Genomic DNA, 14830 nt, shown 5'->3' with positions numbered 1-14830 from the left:
AACACATGCACCTTTCTTTATCTCTTTCTCTCCTTCTTCCTCTCTCTCTCTCTCTCACTCTCTCTCCACACACACACATACGCATGCACACACACACACACATTTATACGTGTAAAGAACTTTATGCAATGGAGTATATAGGTGTAGAAACAGTAAGCGTTTTCTGGAGGAGGCGAATGACTCCCTAAGACAGAGTAGAATGTCTAAAAAATAATGTGCTAAAGACAGAAATAAACCATAAAGGAAAATAAAACAAAACAATATAAAGTAAAAAAAAAATATCAACAATCGAAAATACAGTGTTTTGTTCAGTGGATTATTTGTTATTTCCAGCGAGAGATGCCAGCAAATGCTGCTAGCGACAGATCCAAGCAACATATGTTGTCCCAAAGGAACAGTCCGCTTTAGTACTAAATACACATTTTGTATTGATGTAGCTCCTAATACAGGAGTAGCTGTTATGACATCAGACGTGTATACAATATTTCGACAAAGACTTGATTTATTTGTTTAACAAGCTTTTACACGTTGTAGCGTATGTATTGCTGAAGTATGTCTGTGCATGTGTGTGTATGTGTGTGTGTGTGTGTGTGTGTGTGTGTGTGTGTGTGTGTGTGAGTGTGTGTGTGTGTGTGTGTTTCTGTGTGTATCTGTAATGGCAGACTAATGGAGCTCTGTTAGTCACATATCACATACATCATGTCCCGTAAAGTCGAAACCAGCAGTTTGTTATTTAATCTGAATCTTGCCGGTTTTATTAAATGCATAGGGGGATATGTTTTGGGTATTTTAGATTCAAGAGATTTCCTTTGGGTCATTTGAAGGCTAATATTCCCAAGATAGATAAGGACACCAGATATAGATATAAAAAGACCCTCCATAAAACGTTTAATGCTTTCCGAATAACCACCCATTTAAATATTACTTCAGATTTTTGGTTATTAAATTTAGTTATCCAATGGAAGAATTTATTAGAATGCATTTCGGTTCCAACAAAAATTTGAAGGAATGCCATTTGACGTTTTGATCTTATGTCTTAAGGCGACCAATCATCGATAAAATCCGGTCATTAATGTCTTTGAAAATTATGGGAATACACACAACCATGTTACTTTCTCCCCTTTGTCTTCTTCTTTTATCTTTTATTGGATTCCTTCGTTGGACTGCGACCATGCTGGGGCACCGCCTTGATGGGTTTTAGTCGAACAGATCGACCTCAGTACTTATTTTTAAAAAAAGTCTGCTACTTATTCTATCCGTCTCTTTTACCCAACGACTAATGTTACGGGCACGTAAACAAACCAGCACCAGTTGTGAAGCAGTGGGAAGTCAAACACAAAGACACTTCCATACACGCGTATGTATGCATGTATGTACAATGGGCTTCTACACAGTTTCCGTATCCCAAATTCACTCACGCGGGCGTTGTCGGACCGAGACTTGAGTAGAAGACACTTGTCGAAGGTGCCACGCAATAGAACTGAACCGGAACCCACGGGGGGGGGGCAATACACACAAAGTGTTGGGGTTTACATATAATGAAATGATAGAAAAAAAGGTAAGTATACACAATATATAATGGAAAGGAAGAGGCATGTACATAGTATGCAAAGGTTAAAAAAAGGGGGAGAGGATGATAGAGATGTAGCCCTCCTGATAACAGATGACCTCTAGGGATGATCGAGGAACCCCACTGTCCGAGATTTCCATGAACACCAAGAGCAAGTGCCCTCTCCAACGTGCCACCAGAAGGCCGCATACCCAATGTATTGCACACACACAACACACAATACAGACACTAATACAACAAAAGACTACATCACACCCTATAAGAAAGGAAACAGACGCAATACAATACTGGGAAGAGTTTTCACACGCCCAAAAAAACAAAAAAAAAAAAACCTGCTATAGTGCACACACTTTCTAGCAATACAGAATTGTAGCAGGTGATGCAATAGAAATTTGCCTGAAACTACCAAGTGTTGAATAATAATAATAATAATAATAATAATAATAATAATAATAATAATAATTTCTTTATTAACTACAAAAGGTTTACAACAAGGAAAACATTACGGGCGGCACAGGACAAAACATTAAATGTGTGTGTATGTGTATGCGTGTGTGTTGTGTAGGTTTTGCCTGTAAATACTTAGAAAAGAAAAGAAAAAAAATAATAATAAGGGGGCAGTTAGTCGATACTTGATTGGTACTTTCGTTTATCAAACCCGGAGGGATGAAAGGTTAAGTTGCCCTCTGAATAATTTATTATTCACTGTTGACCTTGTCGGACCTGTTTTTGACTCACTCATCGAAGTAAAGAATTTTTACTTTACGGGGTTTTATTGAACTGAAATCGTACACAGACAGGATGAAGAATTCTGGGATCTACTCATACAAAGTTTAGATAAAGAAAAATAAGTTTTAATTTTGTTCGTTAGACACATTTTATTTCTATTTCACGTTGTCTACTTAGAAAAAAATTACATAAAAAATTCCGTGCCACGCCTTCGGAAGAAAACAATGCAGAACCAAGCCTGTCTTGTACAGAACACACAAGAAATAACAAGAAAACATTGTACATTAAGACACACACGTTATAAAAAAAAAGAAAGAATTTTAATGACAATTCCATTTAGGACCCCATTAGCATGAACAATGCTGGCGTCTCTTCTGTCAACAGTAACATTCACATACACGCACGTGTGCGGTGCCAAACCAAAACATTTGGAACATTACAGATGGTGTCTGTTATGTTTTTTCCGCGTGAGAAGCCAAGAGAAGACCCTGAACAAGGAAAATAACCTCGAAAATGGTGTCATTTGGGAACACAATGTCATGCAAGGAAGATTTCTGAAGAATATATAAACGACAGAAATAAGAAAGCCCGAAGAATATATAAAAGACAGAAATAAGGTTGCTTCTATAAACTGAACTAATTTATTTGTGCCGTTTAAGAGTCTGGGTTTTCAGTCGTCCTCATAACTGCTACCGGAAGAAGCCTCCCACTAAATGTCGGATGAAATTCTCTCGACTGAGCGTGAGAAAGCTTACAGAACTGTCTGCTATATTTTCAGGACTAAGGACTCGGCTTGTCCATCTTTACATGGCAGTTTGATCAGTTGGTCAGTGTAGATGAGATGAAAGGTGGTATGTAAGTAGGTGGAGTTAAGATAGATCTACAAGTCTTAAATGGCCTTCGAAAGCCTCAAAGGTAATCTGGAACTGCGCTTAGCTGAATGCGGTGCAGGATAAAAAGGCCGAGTTATCTCTGCAGCCATAAAAATAGTCGAAAGTCATTTGCCATGAAGTGTTGCAAAAGGTGGGAAAGCAAAGAGGTGAAATGTAGCAATAATCAGTCACACTCAAGAAAAGCACAGAGAGAGAGAGAGAGAGAGAGAGAGAGAGAGCAAAGAAGATCATCTCGTGTTCGATCCTGGACACAAATATCTAGGTATACCGTCTCCTTGCCTTGCGAATCGTCAGCGCCCCCTCCATCATATTGTAACGAGCGGAACAAAGAACACGGTTAAGAAGGAAAAACCTTTAGCTGACAGTACAAGAAGTAAAATAGAAGGGAGACTTAAAAAATTGATACCCGCGCTCACCAAAGAACAAAAAAAAAAAAAAAAATGGTGACGAAATGTGTGTGAGAAAACTCACAATCCTTAAAAAATGTCATGATATCCATAGTTGCATGACTGGATAGTACAGAGGTAATAGAAACATATCGCAGAGTGACCTACAAGTTTGACAGCGAAATATTCGCGGAAGAGTCTTAAAAAACGAGAATTATAAACATGAAGAATATAGAATATTAATAAAGAACTCGTCAGCGTTTAAATACCCGAAAGAAAATAATTCCATGCATGTTGAAGAAAGAGTGAGAGAAAGTTGGGGCGAAAGAGTACAACAGGGGTCACCACCAACCCCTGCTGGAGCCTGGGAAAATTTCGAACCTGGGTTCTCATTCCTAATGTATTTTTCGATATTATTATTATTATTATTATTATTATTCAGGTCACTGCCTAGAATCGAACTCGGAAGCTTGTGGTTAGTAGACCGCGCTCTTAACCACTACGCCATATGTCCGTTACTCTCTTGTGTTGAAGTTATGTGAAGAGCTAGAGATTAGAGAAAGATGAAAACCATTAAGGACACTTATAAATAAATATATAAATATATAGATAAAGGAAGGAAAGAAGGAATGAAGAAAGAAAGGAAGAAAGGAAGGAAGAAAGGAAATGAAAGGCAAATAAAGTCCTTAGCAAAGGGATGAAATAATTCACTCACTAATAATAATAATAACATCAAAAAATACCTTAGGAATGAGAACCCAGGATCGAAATTTCCCCAAGACACCTGATGAAGGCTGGAGGGTATATCAGCCGAAACGTTGTGTTAACAACAAACAAGATGAGGACAAATATCCGTCAAATGTAAATAATGTAAATAATGGAAATACCACGTACCTACAAGTCATTAATTAGAAATGAAAGTATACGTATTTGATAATGAAATAAAGTAGTATACGTATGGTAGAGAAATGAGGGTGTAGAGATAGAGTAGAAGAAATTGTCTTATTCACCGTGACATCAACCTGAAGCGCAGAGTACGTGGCAGGGCAGCAAGAATCCGATAACCCTCCTCCTCCAGTACAAGATCGGTCAGAGGCTACAAACAGCTTTGTTACTCTCTTGTGTTGAAGTTATGTGAAGAGCTGGAGACTAGAGAAAGATGAAAACCACTAAGGACACTAATAAATAAATATATAAATATATAGATAAAAGAAGGAAAGAAGGAATGAAGAAAGAAAGGAAGAAAGGAAATGAGGTCTTTAGAAAAAGGACCACATAATTCACTCACTTGTCTGGTATTTACAGCTTTCCAATGAGACCAGATGATTCAAATAAACTGCCAAAGGGAAAGCATAAAAAAAAAAAATTTAAAAAAAAAACAGTTGAGGTTGAGTAGATTGATGGTTCGAATTCACACAAGACCTAAATGAGTAACTATTTGTAAAATGATAAAAAAAAAACTAGAAACAAGAAGAGAAGAAAAACAACACCAGTAATTATAATCTATAATAAACAGTTAAATATCAGCTGTGAAAGAAATTTAATAGTTTTCTTGTGTTGGTCAATGCTAAAGTTGATCAAGAGTATGTTCGGAAGTAACAGGTTGCGGTACCCCGGGCAAAATATAGGCGGGGTCTTTGAGAAGCCCTGATCCCAGGCAGCAGCTATGTGGATAGGTCGATAGGTCGAACTTATTTGTTTTCCTTATTAGTACTGTGTTTAACGTTCCACCTAATATATGAACGTATGTGTGTGTGCATAATTATATATATTATATATATATATATATATATATATATATATATATATATATATAAATATATATATATATATATATATATATATATATATATATATATATATATATATATATATATTATATGTATATATATGTATGTAGGTATATCTATCTATCTATCTATATATGCATACACACGCACGCACAAACTATGTACGCATATACATAAATTGAATGGAAGGTAATATATATAAGTGTATATATATATATATATATGTATATATATATATATATATATATATATATATATATATATATATATATATATATATATATAGTGGACTGCAGTACAATATATTAAGTATACACATGTGTGCAATGGTGTGTGTGTGTGTGTGAGTGTGTGAGTGTGTGAGTGTGAGTGTGTGAGTGTGTGTGTGTGGGGGAGTTGAACATGCACGTATAGTTTTCCATATGCTTTGGAAGTCTCTAGTATGACGTTTAACATTGTACGTATGAGCTCATACGGCTAATAAAAGAAAAGCTTATTATTATAATTAATCAGCATCACCACGAACCTCATCATCGTTATCATCATCATCATAGTCATCATCTTCACCATCGTCACCATCATCATCATCACCATTATTATTATTATTATTATTATTATTATTATTAACAACATCAACAACAATAATACGAATACTACATCCTATAGGAGACAATATTTATCGTCCAGTGTTGCAATGTTCGAAGTAATTATCCAGAAATATCTATATCAATGAACAATAGAAGTTGATCCATGTATTTGTTGAAATTGTATGTGTATGTGTGTGTTATTTGGTTATTGATTACTAACGAATAACTTGCCTTGTTTGTCACTAAATACAGAAGTAGCCAAATCACTTTGAAGTCCATAGAATGCTGGGTAATACCTCAGTGATTTAGTGTGAAGTCGGAGACTATAACATTCCAGTCTGGAATAATAGCGACCTATTTTCGGAACTCTGCACAGCCTATTACAGGCTGAATATTGCTCTGTCAAGAACAGGATGACGGAAGCAGCCTTCCTATCGCTGCTGCTTCTAAAAAGAAAGACTAAAACCGTATAGAATATTATTACCACGCTAATTACATTTAACGTTGTTACACAAGAACGGAAACAGTTTTTGCGATTCATTCTCGATTTCTATGTTCTCTGATTCTATGGTTTTAGCTCAGTTACACATCGTTGCTACTGTCTTTCACAGAATTGATTAATATATAACGCTACCTAGTTAAAGTTCTGCTCAGTACAATATTAAGCAAACCTATGTATGAGGTAAATACATTTAAAGACAAAATCCAGTTGTTTCATTCGGTGAGGTGGGCCAGCTGTATGAAGCAATATTGATATTTTAAAAACGTGTTCGACTAAGGATCAAAGTTTATATTAAAATAAAGGTAATATGTGTTATTTCATCTTTTCATCTTTTCTTTTTTTTTTTAACTTTTTCTTGTTTCAAGACTGCGGCCATGCTGGGGCACCGCCTCGAAGGGTTCCAATAGAACTAATCGACACCAGTGCTTATTTTTCTTTAAACCTGCTACTTATTCTGTCAGACTCTTATTCCGAACTGTTAAGTTACTGGGACGTAAAGAATCCAACAAGCAGCAGCGGAGGACAAGCACAGGCACACACAGATACACACACACACACACACACACATACACACACGCACACATACACTTGAAGAGCTTCTTTCACTTTTCGTCTACCAAATTCACTCGTAAGGCTTTGAAAAGGCTTTGGTCATCCCGAGGTTATAGTAGAAAACGTTTGCCCAAGGAGCCACGCAGTAGTACAACCCGGGCCCATGTGTTTAGGAAACAAAATTGTTTCCACACCACCACACCTGTGTCTTGCTCTGTTCACTTACGCAGGCCAACAAAAATATTTTTTCTCTGTTGTCAAAACATTTGGACTTGAATTAGCGTTTTTTCTGACAAAGAGTCCAAGAATGACATCCATTTATTACCATCGCGTGAAAAGTTTGTAACACTGGATCTATAGAATTTCATTGTTTTTTCAATAAAACATCTTATGAGGAACAAAGCATAACATACAAACATACATAGAAAGTTGTTTTTTCTTCAAAACCAGAATGTTTTCTTAGAATTCTACTGAAAAACTAGTAAAATCTTCAAATTTTTACAGACAAATTTCATTATTGTTTACACCTAATTTCCTGTGAATTTGCGCATGGAGGATTTTCTTGAGAGCCGAATCTCAGGAGGATTACAAACCAAATTCCAGCAATAGTCCGCCACCATATGCAAGTCCCATCTGTATGGATACCTTTGTTCCATTGAATGTTTTATATGTTGATGGAAACGTTCTTCCTGCTCGTCACTTGTGTCATCAAAATTTTCCGGGAATTTATCAAGGTGGTTATGGAGATAGCACTCATACTTACCCCCAGCTTTTGAAAGTTCCCCAGCATGTTTTTACTATATCAGCATAATTGGTTGCTTTCATGTTGTCCAGATAGTCATTTACAACTATTGCAAATAAATTTCATGCTGCTGCTTCAATGCAATTCATTGAATTTACAAATTTCCCATCTTTCCTGAATTTTCTTATCTGAGGCCCATCAAATACTCCGGCTTTTATCTATTCACTGCTAAAACCGGAAAATGGCCCCTTCCCCCAAAATTTCAGGCCTTGTGCTTAGATAGAAAATAATATCTATTTGTGCACAAGATTCAGTCACTAGTCTTGGATAATGGCACGGCAGTGTTTTCTGGGATAAAATGGATTACATTTATCCTAATATATATTTTATTGCCCCATCCATACCCAGACGGTCAAAAAGAAAACTAGACCTGAGTTGGATTAGAACTCACGACTCAAACACAACCGAATATGTGAAGAGTTTACCGAATCATCTAACCACCTGTGCACTTTCCTGAAACATAAATCTGTTGTTTTAGTCAACAAAATTTTAGTGCGATATTAAAAAATAAAAGAAATACAATTTAATGTCAAAAGGCAATTATTTTGAGAAAATTCAATTAATACGATTCTTTAAAGGGAACTCGGTAAATAAATAGAATTATACAGCTAAAGGGATAAACAGGTATATAGTTAAGAGATATGTGCATATATAGAGAAACAGTGAATAAGATCCAGAGAGAGAGAGTAAGAGGGATAGGGGGAGGGAGAGAAAGTGAGGGAGAGAGAAAGAGAAAGAGAGAGAGAAAGAGAATGAGAGAGAGAGAGTTATAGAGACTCTATGTGTGTGAGAGAGGGAGATCAAGAAAGAAGGTGGACCGTTCACAGATTTCAAATAATTTTATTTAAGTAGAATAAAATATTAAACAAATAACTGAACATAATGCAACAAATCATTTTTATTCGGAAGAATACCAGCTAAATTTTTTTGAGAAGCTAATATATATATATATATATATATATATATATATATATATATATGTATGCGTGTGTGTGTGTGTGCGTATGGCATATGCCCGAAACCATGAGAGAAGAATTAAAAAATGGTACGATGTGAAAGAATAGTCGCCTGAGAATGCACAGATGGTGTATATAGATTTTTGTTTATAGAAATTAAAAAGAAAACAACAAAAACAAAATGCAGAAACAATCAAACAAAAAAATTGATTTATGATAATATAAATGATAAGCTGGTTACTTGTAAAATTCTTGAACACATGGCACCTGCAACAAGAGAAGAAAGTAAATGCTCACATAATGAACGTGTTTTGTCCCCACAGGTGTGATATAATAAATAATACAATGACAGGGAAACTTGTCAAAATGTAATAAACGTTTTTCTATTGTAATAAACTAGATAGTAATGGAAACAGGGATTTAACGATTGGCTGTGTTAGTTGTAATAGTTGTTGTTGTTACTTAGCTAAGTCCTCAACCACCCTTGTTCACCCTGATCATTAAGGCTAAAGATCAAAGTCATTCGACCTATATAAGTGCATACATGGCTTGTGTGGTTAAGAAGTTCGGTTTGCGATCGCGTGGTTTCCGGTACAGTCTCATGACGAGGTATCTTGGGTAAGTTTTTTTCTGCTATAATTCCAGGCCTTGTGAGTGAATTTGGCAGACGGAAACTGTGTAATCTCTCCTTGTGTGTGTTTGTGTTCCGGGCCGAATAATGCCTTGTGAGTGAATTTGGAAAACAGAAACTATATAGAAGCCCGTCTAATGTATGTTCGTGTTTGCTACCCATGACCACTGCTTCGCAACCGGTGTACGTTTGTTTACGTGACCGTAACTAGTTAATGGTTCGACCAAAGATATGAATGGAATAAATACCAGATTAAAAGGGATGGCAGAAACGTTAGCACGCCGGGCGAAATGCTTAGCGGTATTTCGTCTGCCGTTACGTTCTGAGTTCAAATTCTGCCGAGGTCGACTTTGCCGTTCATCCTTTCGGGGTCGATACATTAAGTACCAGTTACGCACTGGGGTCAGTCTAATTGATTTAATCCGTTTGTCTGTCCTTGTTTGTCCCCTCTATGTTTAGCCCCTTGTGGGCAATAAAGAAATAAGATTAAAAGAAGATATGTACAAGGGCTGGTTTGTTCGATTAAAACCCTTCAAATGGATGCCCCAGCATGGCCGCAATCCAATGCATGGAGCAAGTAAAATGTAAAAGAGGAAGTAACCGTCGTGTGCACGGGTACGTGCATGTATGTGCACACAGGCTTTCCTCCAGTAGCGCACAAACATACTTTGTATGCGCACAAAAAATTAATGTTTGAACAAATGGTTAATTAAAATTCTGTAGTAATTTCTAATAGTTTCAAGTTTTAGCTCAATGCCAGCAATTTTAGTGGGGAGTGGATTTTCTGACTACATCGATCCCAGTTCTTGGGTGGCACTTATTTTATCTATCGTAGTGGTATGAAAGGCAAATTTGACCTGGACGGAATTTGAAATTAGAACATTAAAAGCCGGAAGTAATGCAGCTTAGCATTTTGTCCGACGCTCTAACGATTCTCTTTTACTAGTTGCATTAATAATAATTCTTAAATAATAATTCTTTCTAATTTCAGGGTGAGGGGGTTGCTGATTACATCGATCTGAGTAATTGGCAGGTCCTTGTTTCATCGACCCAGGGGGACGAAAGACAGAAAAGTACTTCGGTGGTACTTGAACTCAGACTGTAAAGAGCCTGAAGAAATACTACTAAGCATTGTTCGACGCACTTATGATCCTACCAATTCACCGCCTTGTAGTATTTAATGACAGATATTTATATATTTCAGTACATAGTTTTGTTCCAGGTAATAAAATTTATACAAGATTTTTGTGCAGGTGGACTTACTATAAATTATTAGATTCCAACTGTGACCATCCTGTCTTTTTTATATATATATATATGACTACACTGACTAATGTATTGTATTATTTAAAACGGTAACGTGATATTTGGAAGAGATTTGGTAACTATTTCTAGCAGGTCTCAAGACCACTTAGAGGCCCTCTCGTTGTTAGGCTTATCTAATGTGTCCAAACCAAAGCAGTATATTTTACAGGAGTAACTGTTGAATATGAAAGATGTACTAAGTAGTAAGTAGGCGTGTCCAATTAATAAAGACATCTTGAAGAAACAAAACATAGGCGTGGTGTTGTAGAGCAATAGGCGTGGCTAAAATGAGTGACATAATAGGTGTGGCTATACAACTAACAGGAATGGAGACTTTGCTGTTAAAATCATAGCGATATGATTAACAAGCTTGTCAAAAGGGACTGTATATGGACGTTCTGTCTGCTAGAATCACTAGCTATATCTCCTTCAAATTTTAAATCCTGCCATACTAAAAATAAAAAAAAAAAGATGGACATCGTATTGGATAATGTGGATTCATATGCACATTATGGACTGGATGTCCACAGTTGGAACGTCTTTGATTATATGTCTGTTGAACCACGACTGACCTGGGATAAACAACATAAACATCAGTGTTAATTTTATAATGAGACTCATTTGAGTTTGAAATATCATTTTTAGAAGAAACCAATTAATGGTTTTTTTGTGTTTGTTTGGAATCAAGATATATCACAGTCCAACAGACTACAACAGCTTGTCAACAGACATACCTGTGTCCACTCTCAACCTTTTCCAATGGGACAATGATTAGTCATAGTTCCACGAGTCTTCATAGTTACGTATTGCTTCCATTTAGGAGCGCATGAAATTTAGTAATTTCTCTTCCTTTTCATTGCAGGATTTTTCCTAACATCTTACCTACAAACAAGCTGTATCCTCATTCTGCTTTTCCTAAAGCTACAATCTTATCTTCTCAAAGAATCCGTATGCTCATGTTTACATTCACTCGGGAACACGGGATTTAGTCATCTCTCCTTTTTGTTACCTCATGTCCCTCCCAAACATCCCATCCATGACCATGCTGTGTCCTCTCTCTACCTTGCCTACAGCAGCAACATTAGTCACTGGTTCACGGGGATCCATTGAGTCACGTTCCATCTTCACTCAGCCTCTCCTTTTCATTATCAATACTGTTTCCATCCACTCTCTGCCGTAGCTTACGCACTAGCCACTACATCTAGTCCTTCTTCACTAGAATCTGCTCCACCTCCTGAAATTTTCCTCCTACTCTGTTTTGTTGATATTTTTTTTTTATCTATTTGTTTCCGTAATTGGACAGTGGCAATGCTGGGGTACCGCCTTCAACGAATAAATCGTTCCTAATACTAATTTTTAAAGCCAGGTATGTTTTCTATCGGTATCTATTGCCGAACCGCTAAGTTACAGTGATGTAAAGAAACCAACATCGGTTGCCAGGCCGTTGTGGGGAACAAACACACACACACACACACACACACACACACACACACACACACACACACACACACAAAAACGCACACCCACACACACACACACACACACACACACACACACACACACACACACACATGTATACAACGGGTTTCCGCAAAACTTCCACCTACCAAATTCACTCACAAGGCTTTGGTTGGCTCGGAGCTATAGAAGACACTTGCTCAAAGTACTCCGCTGTTGGAGTGACCCCAGGACTATGGTTGAAAAGCAAACTTCTTGCCACACTGCCATGCCTGCGTCTACTTTTACATTTTTTTGTTGTAACTATCAGTTTGTAACCCCAAAAAGCAAAATTAACAGGTCGATTAGGGTACCTTCGAAGGTCAATAGGCACCACTCTTTCTTCTATGCTAAACTGTCTATTCTCTGCACTTAGAAATAAAGTCTGCAGTGGTTTAATATCTAATAAACATTCCTAAAAAATACATACAGACATATATACTCATCTATGTGTATAAATATTTATATGCACGCACGCACGCACACATATCACGCACACACAGACACACAAACACCCCCCCACACACATATACATATGTGCATAATATACAAAAGAAGATTCTGAAAAATACATTATATTGTAAGAATGGAACCTACATCGGTGCTCTGGCAGTGATATCTATCATAGTAACCAACTACCTGACAAATTACAATATACAGACACTGAAGGATATTTTTTTTTCTTTCTTCGACTTCGTTCCTTAATTAGTAACCAGACCGTTACGTGATAGCACTATTACGTCATGACACATAAGGCCAGTCTGTTTCGATACGAGTGACCGCTGACACAGAATAAAATTTCATACCGCCATTACGTAAGTGCTATCTGTGACACAACAGACAGCTTTGTCAGATTCTTCGTTTGCCTACCAACTTCTGCAACAAATAGTTTGTCTTTTATATTTTACTCTAGATTTAGAACAACACCATTCTTATATTTGTTTGTGTTTATATATAACAGAAACTGAATTTTAAAAAAAAAAAAGAAAGAAAAAGATCTGAATGTTATGCAGATTATTTACGGTACAACATTTAATTGTACCAACCAGATTAAGACATGAATCTTATGCATAAGATGTTTCTAATCATCCATAACTCAGCACTGGCCACCTTGGGCTACATAAATCACCAGCGTTTATTCAAAGCATAATCTACACTCAATGGACAAAAAGATAAAATATATAATTAAACGAATAAGTAGTTTAGTTTAATATATGTAATATATGAGAGGTTTCTAAGAATCCAGAACGGAACTCTTTCCTCCTGGGACAACGTAAAAGTGTAGAATTCCTTTGAAACAAAATCTACAATTCATCCACAATAAATCGATTCCCGTACAGTTGTGTCGCTATAGGCTCGACAACAGGGGGTGTTGTGGTTGCAGGGAGTGCAAAATATGGGGGTGAAGGGTACTGAAAAAGCTTTGAACATCATCCTGAAAAACGAGCGAGTACACATTTTTGGGCTGATTCGAAGCATTACTTTTCCATTATTGGATTTTTCTTATTTGATAGCTGTATAAACATTTTGCCACACCAAAATGTTTTGCAGTATTTTAGTAGCTTATTTGCTTTATTCGTCAAGTTACTACAAAAGCAACCTAATATCCAGAGTAGAAGCTATTGTATTGCACTGTCTACAAGCACCTTTCTGCCAGTTCTTTGGTCCCACGCTGGTACCAGTTCTTGTCCTTCGAGACGAATAACTACTTCACAAAATCTTCAACATCATTTTAGTTGATGAAGCGTCGCGAGCGCAAGAAGTGAGCTAGGGATCAGAAGTAATGATCTAAGGGAGCTAATTTCAGATTATATGCTAGAGTGGCATCAGTTCGAATACCTCAAGTTCCTGGAGTCTATTCTGGGTCGTACGAGCGGTTTGAGGTCTTGCGTTGTTTTGTTACAGAAGAGCTCGCTTTCTCTTAACCGAGCATTTTTACTGCACAGTGGCATACTTCCTTAAGGTGCCGAAATTTAGGGGTAGGGGACTAATCGATTACGTCGACCCCAGTGCGTAACTGGTACTTAATTTATCGACTTCGAATGGATAAAGGGCAAAATCGACCTCGGCAGAATTTGAACTCAAAACGTAGCGACGGGCGAAATACCGCTAAGCATTTTGCCCGGGATGCTAACGATTCTGCCAGCTCACCACCTTAATAATAATAATAATAATAATAATAATAATAATAATAATAATAATAATAATAATAATAATAACAACAACAACAACAAGAACAACAACAACAACAACAACAACAACAACAACAACAAAAACAATAATAATAATAATAATAATATTAATAATAAAGTAATAGGCACTGGCTCTCATTGCTTCTGATCTTAACTGATTGAAAGTGTTATCATGTAGAATTCTTGGTAATATGGCTGTTCTGTTCAACATTCTTAAATAACCCTTATTCAGAGACCTTTTGAGTGGGATGGGCTTCTAACTGAGCCCCAACTGCAAGATCATGCGCTGTTTATCTTGATATGAGAGCACCATGTCGCGCACATGTGATTGCGATGCATGTGCCTGGTGTAACCTTATCAGACGGATAAACATGATGGGTATATTGGGCTTTGTATATTTGTACCCCAGTGTCACTTTGATGTCATGCGTTGCTCTTT

The sequence above is a fragment of the Octopus bimaculoides genome, chromosome 13, assembly GCF_046866305.1.
Source record: "Octopus bimaculoides isolate indiv1 chromosome 13, ASM4686630v1, whole genome shotgun sequence".
NCBI classification, from domain to species: domain Eukaryota; kingdom Metazoa; phylum Mollusca; class Cephalopoda; order Octopoda; family Octopodidae; genus Octopus; species Octopus bimaculoides.
Note: the sequence above shows the minus strand (reverse complement) of the source record.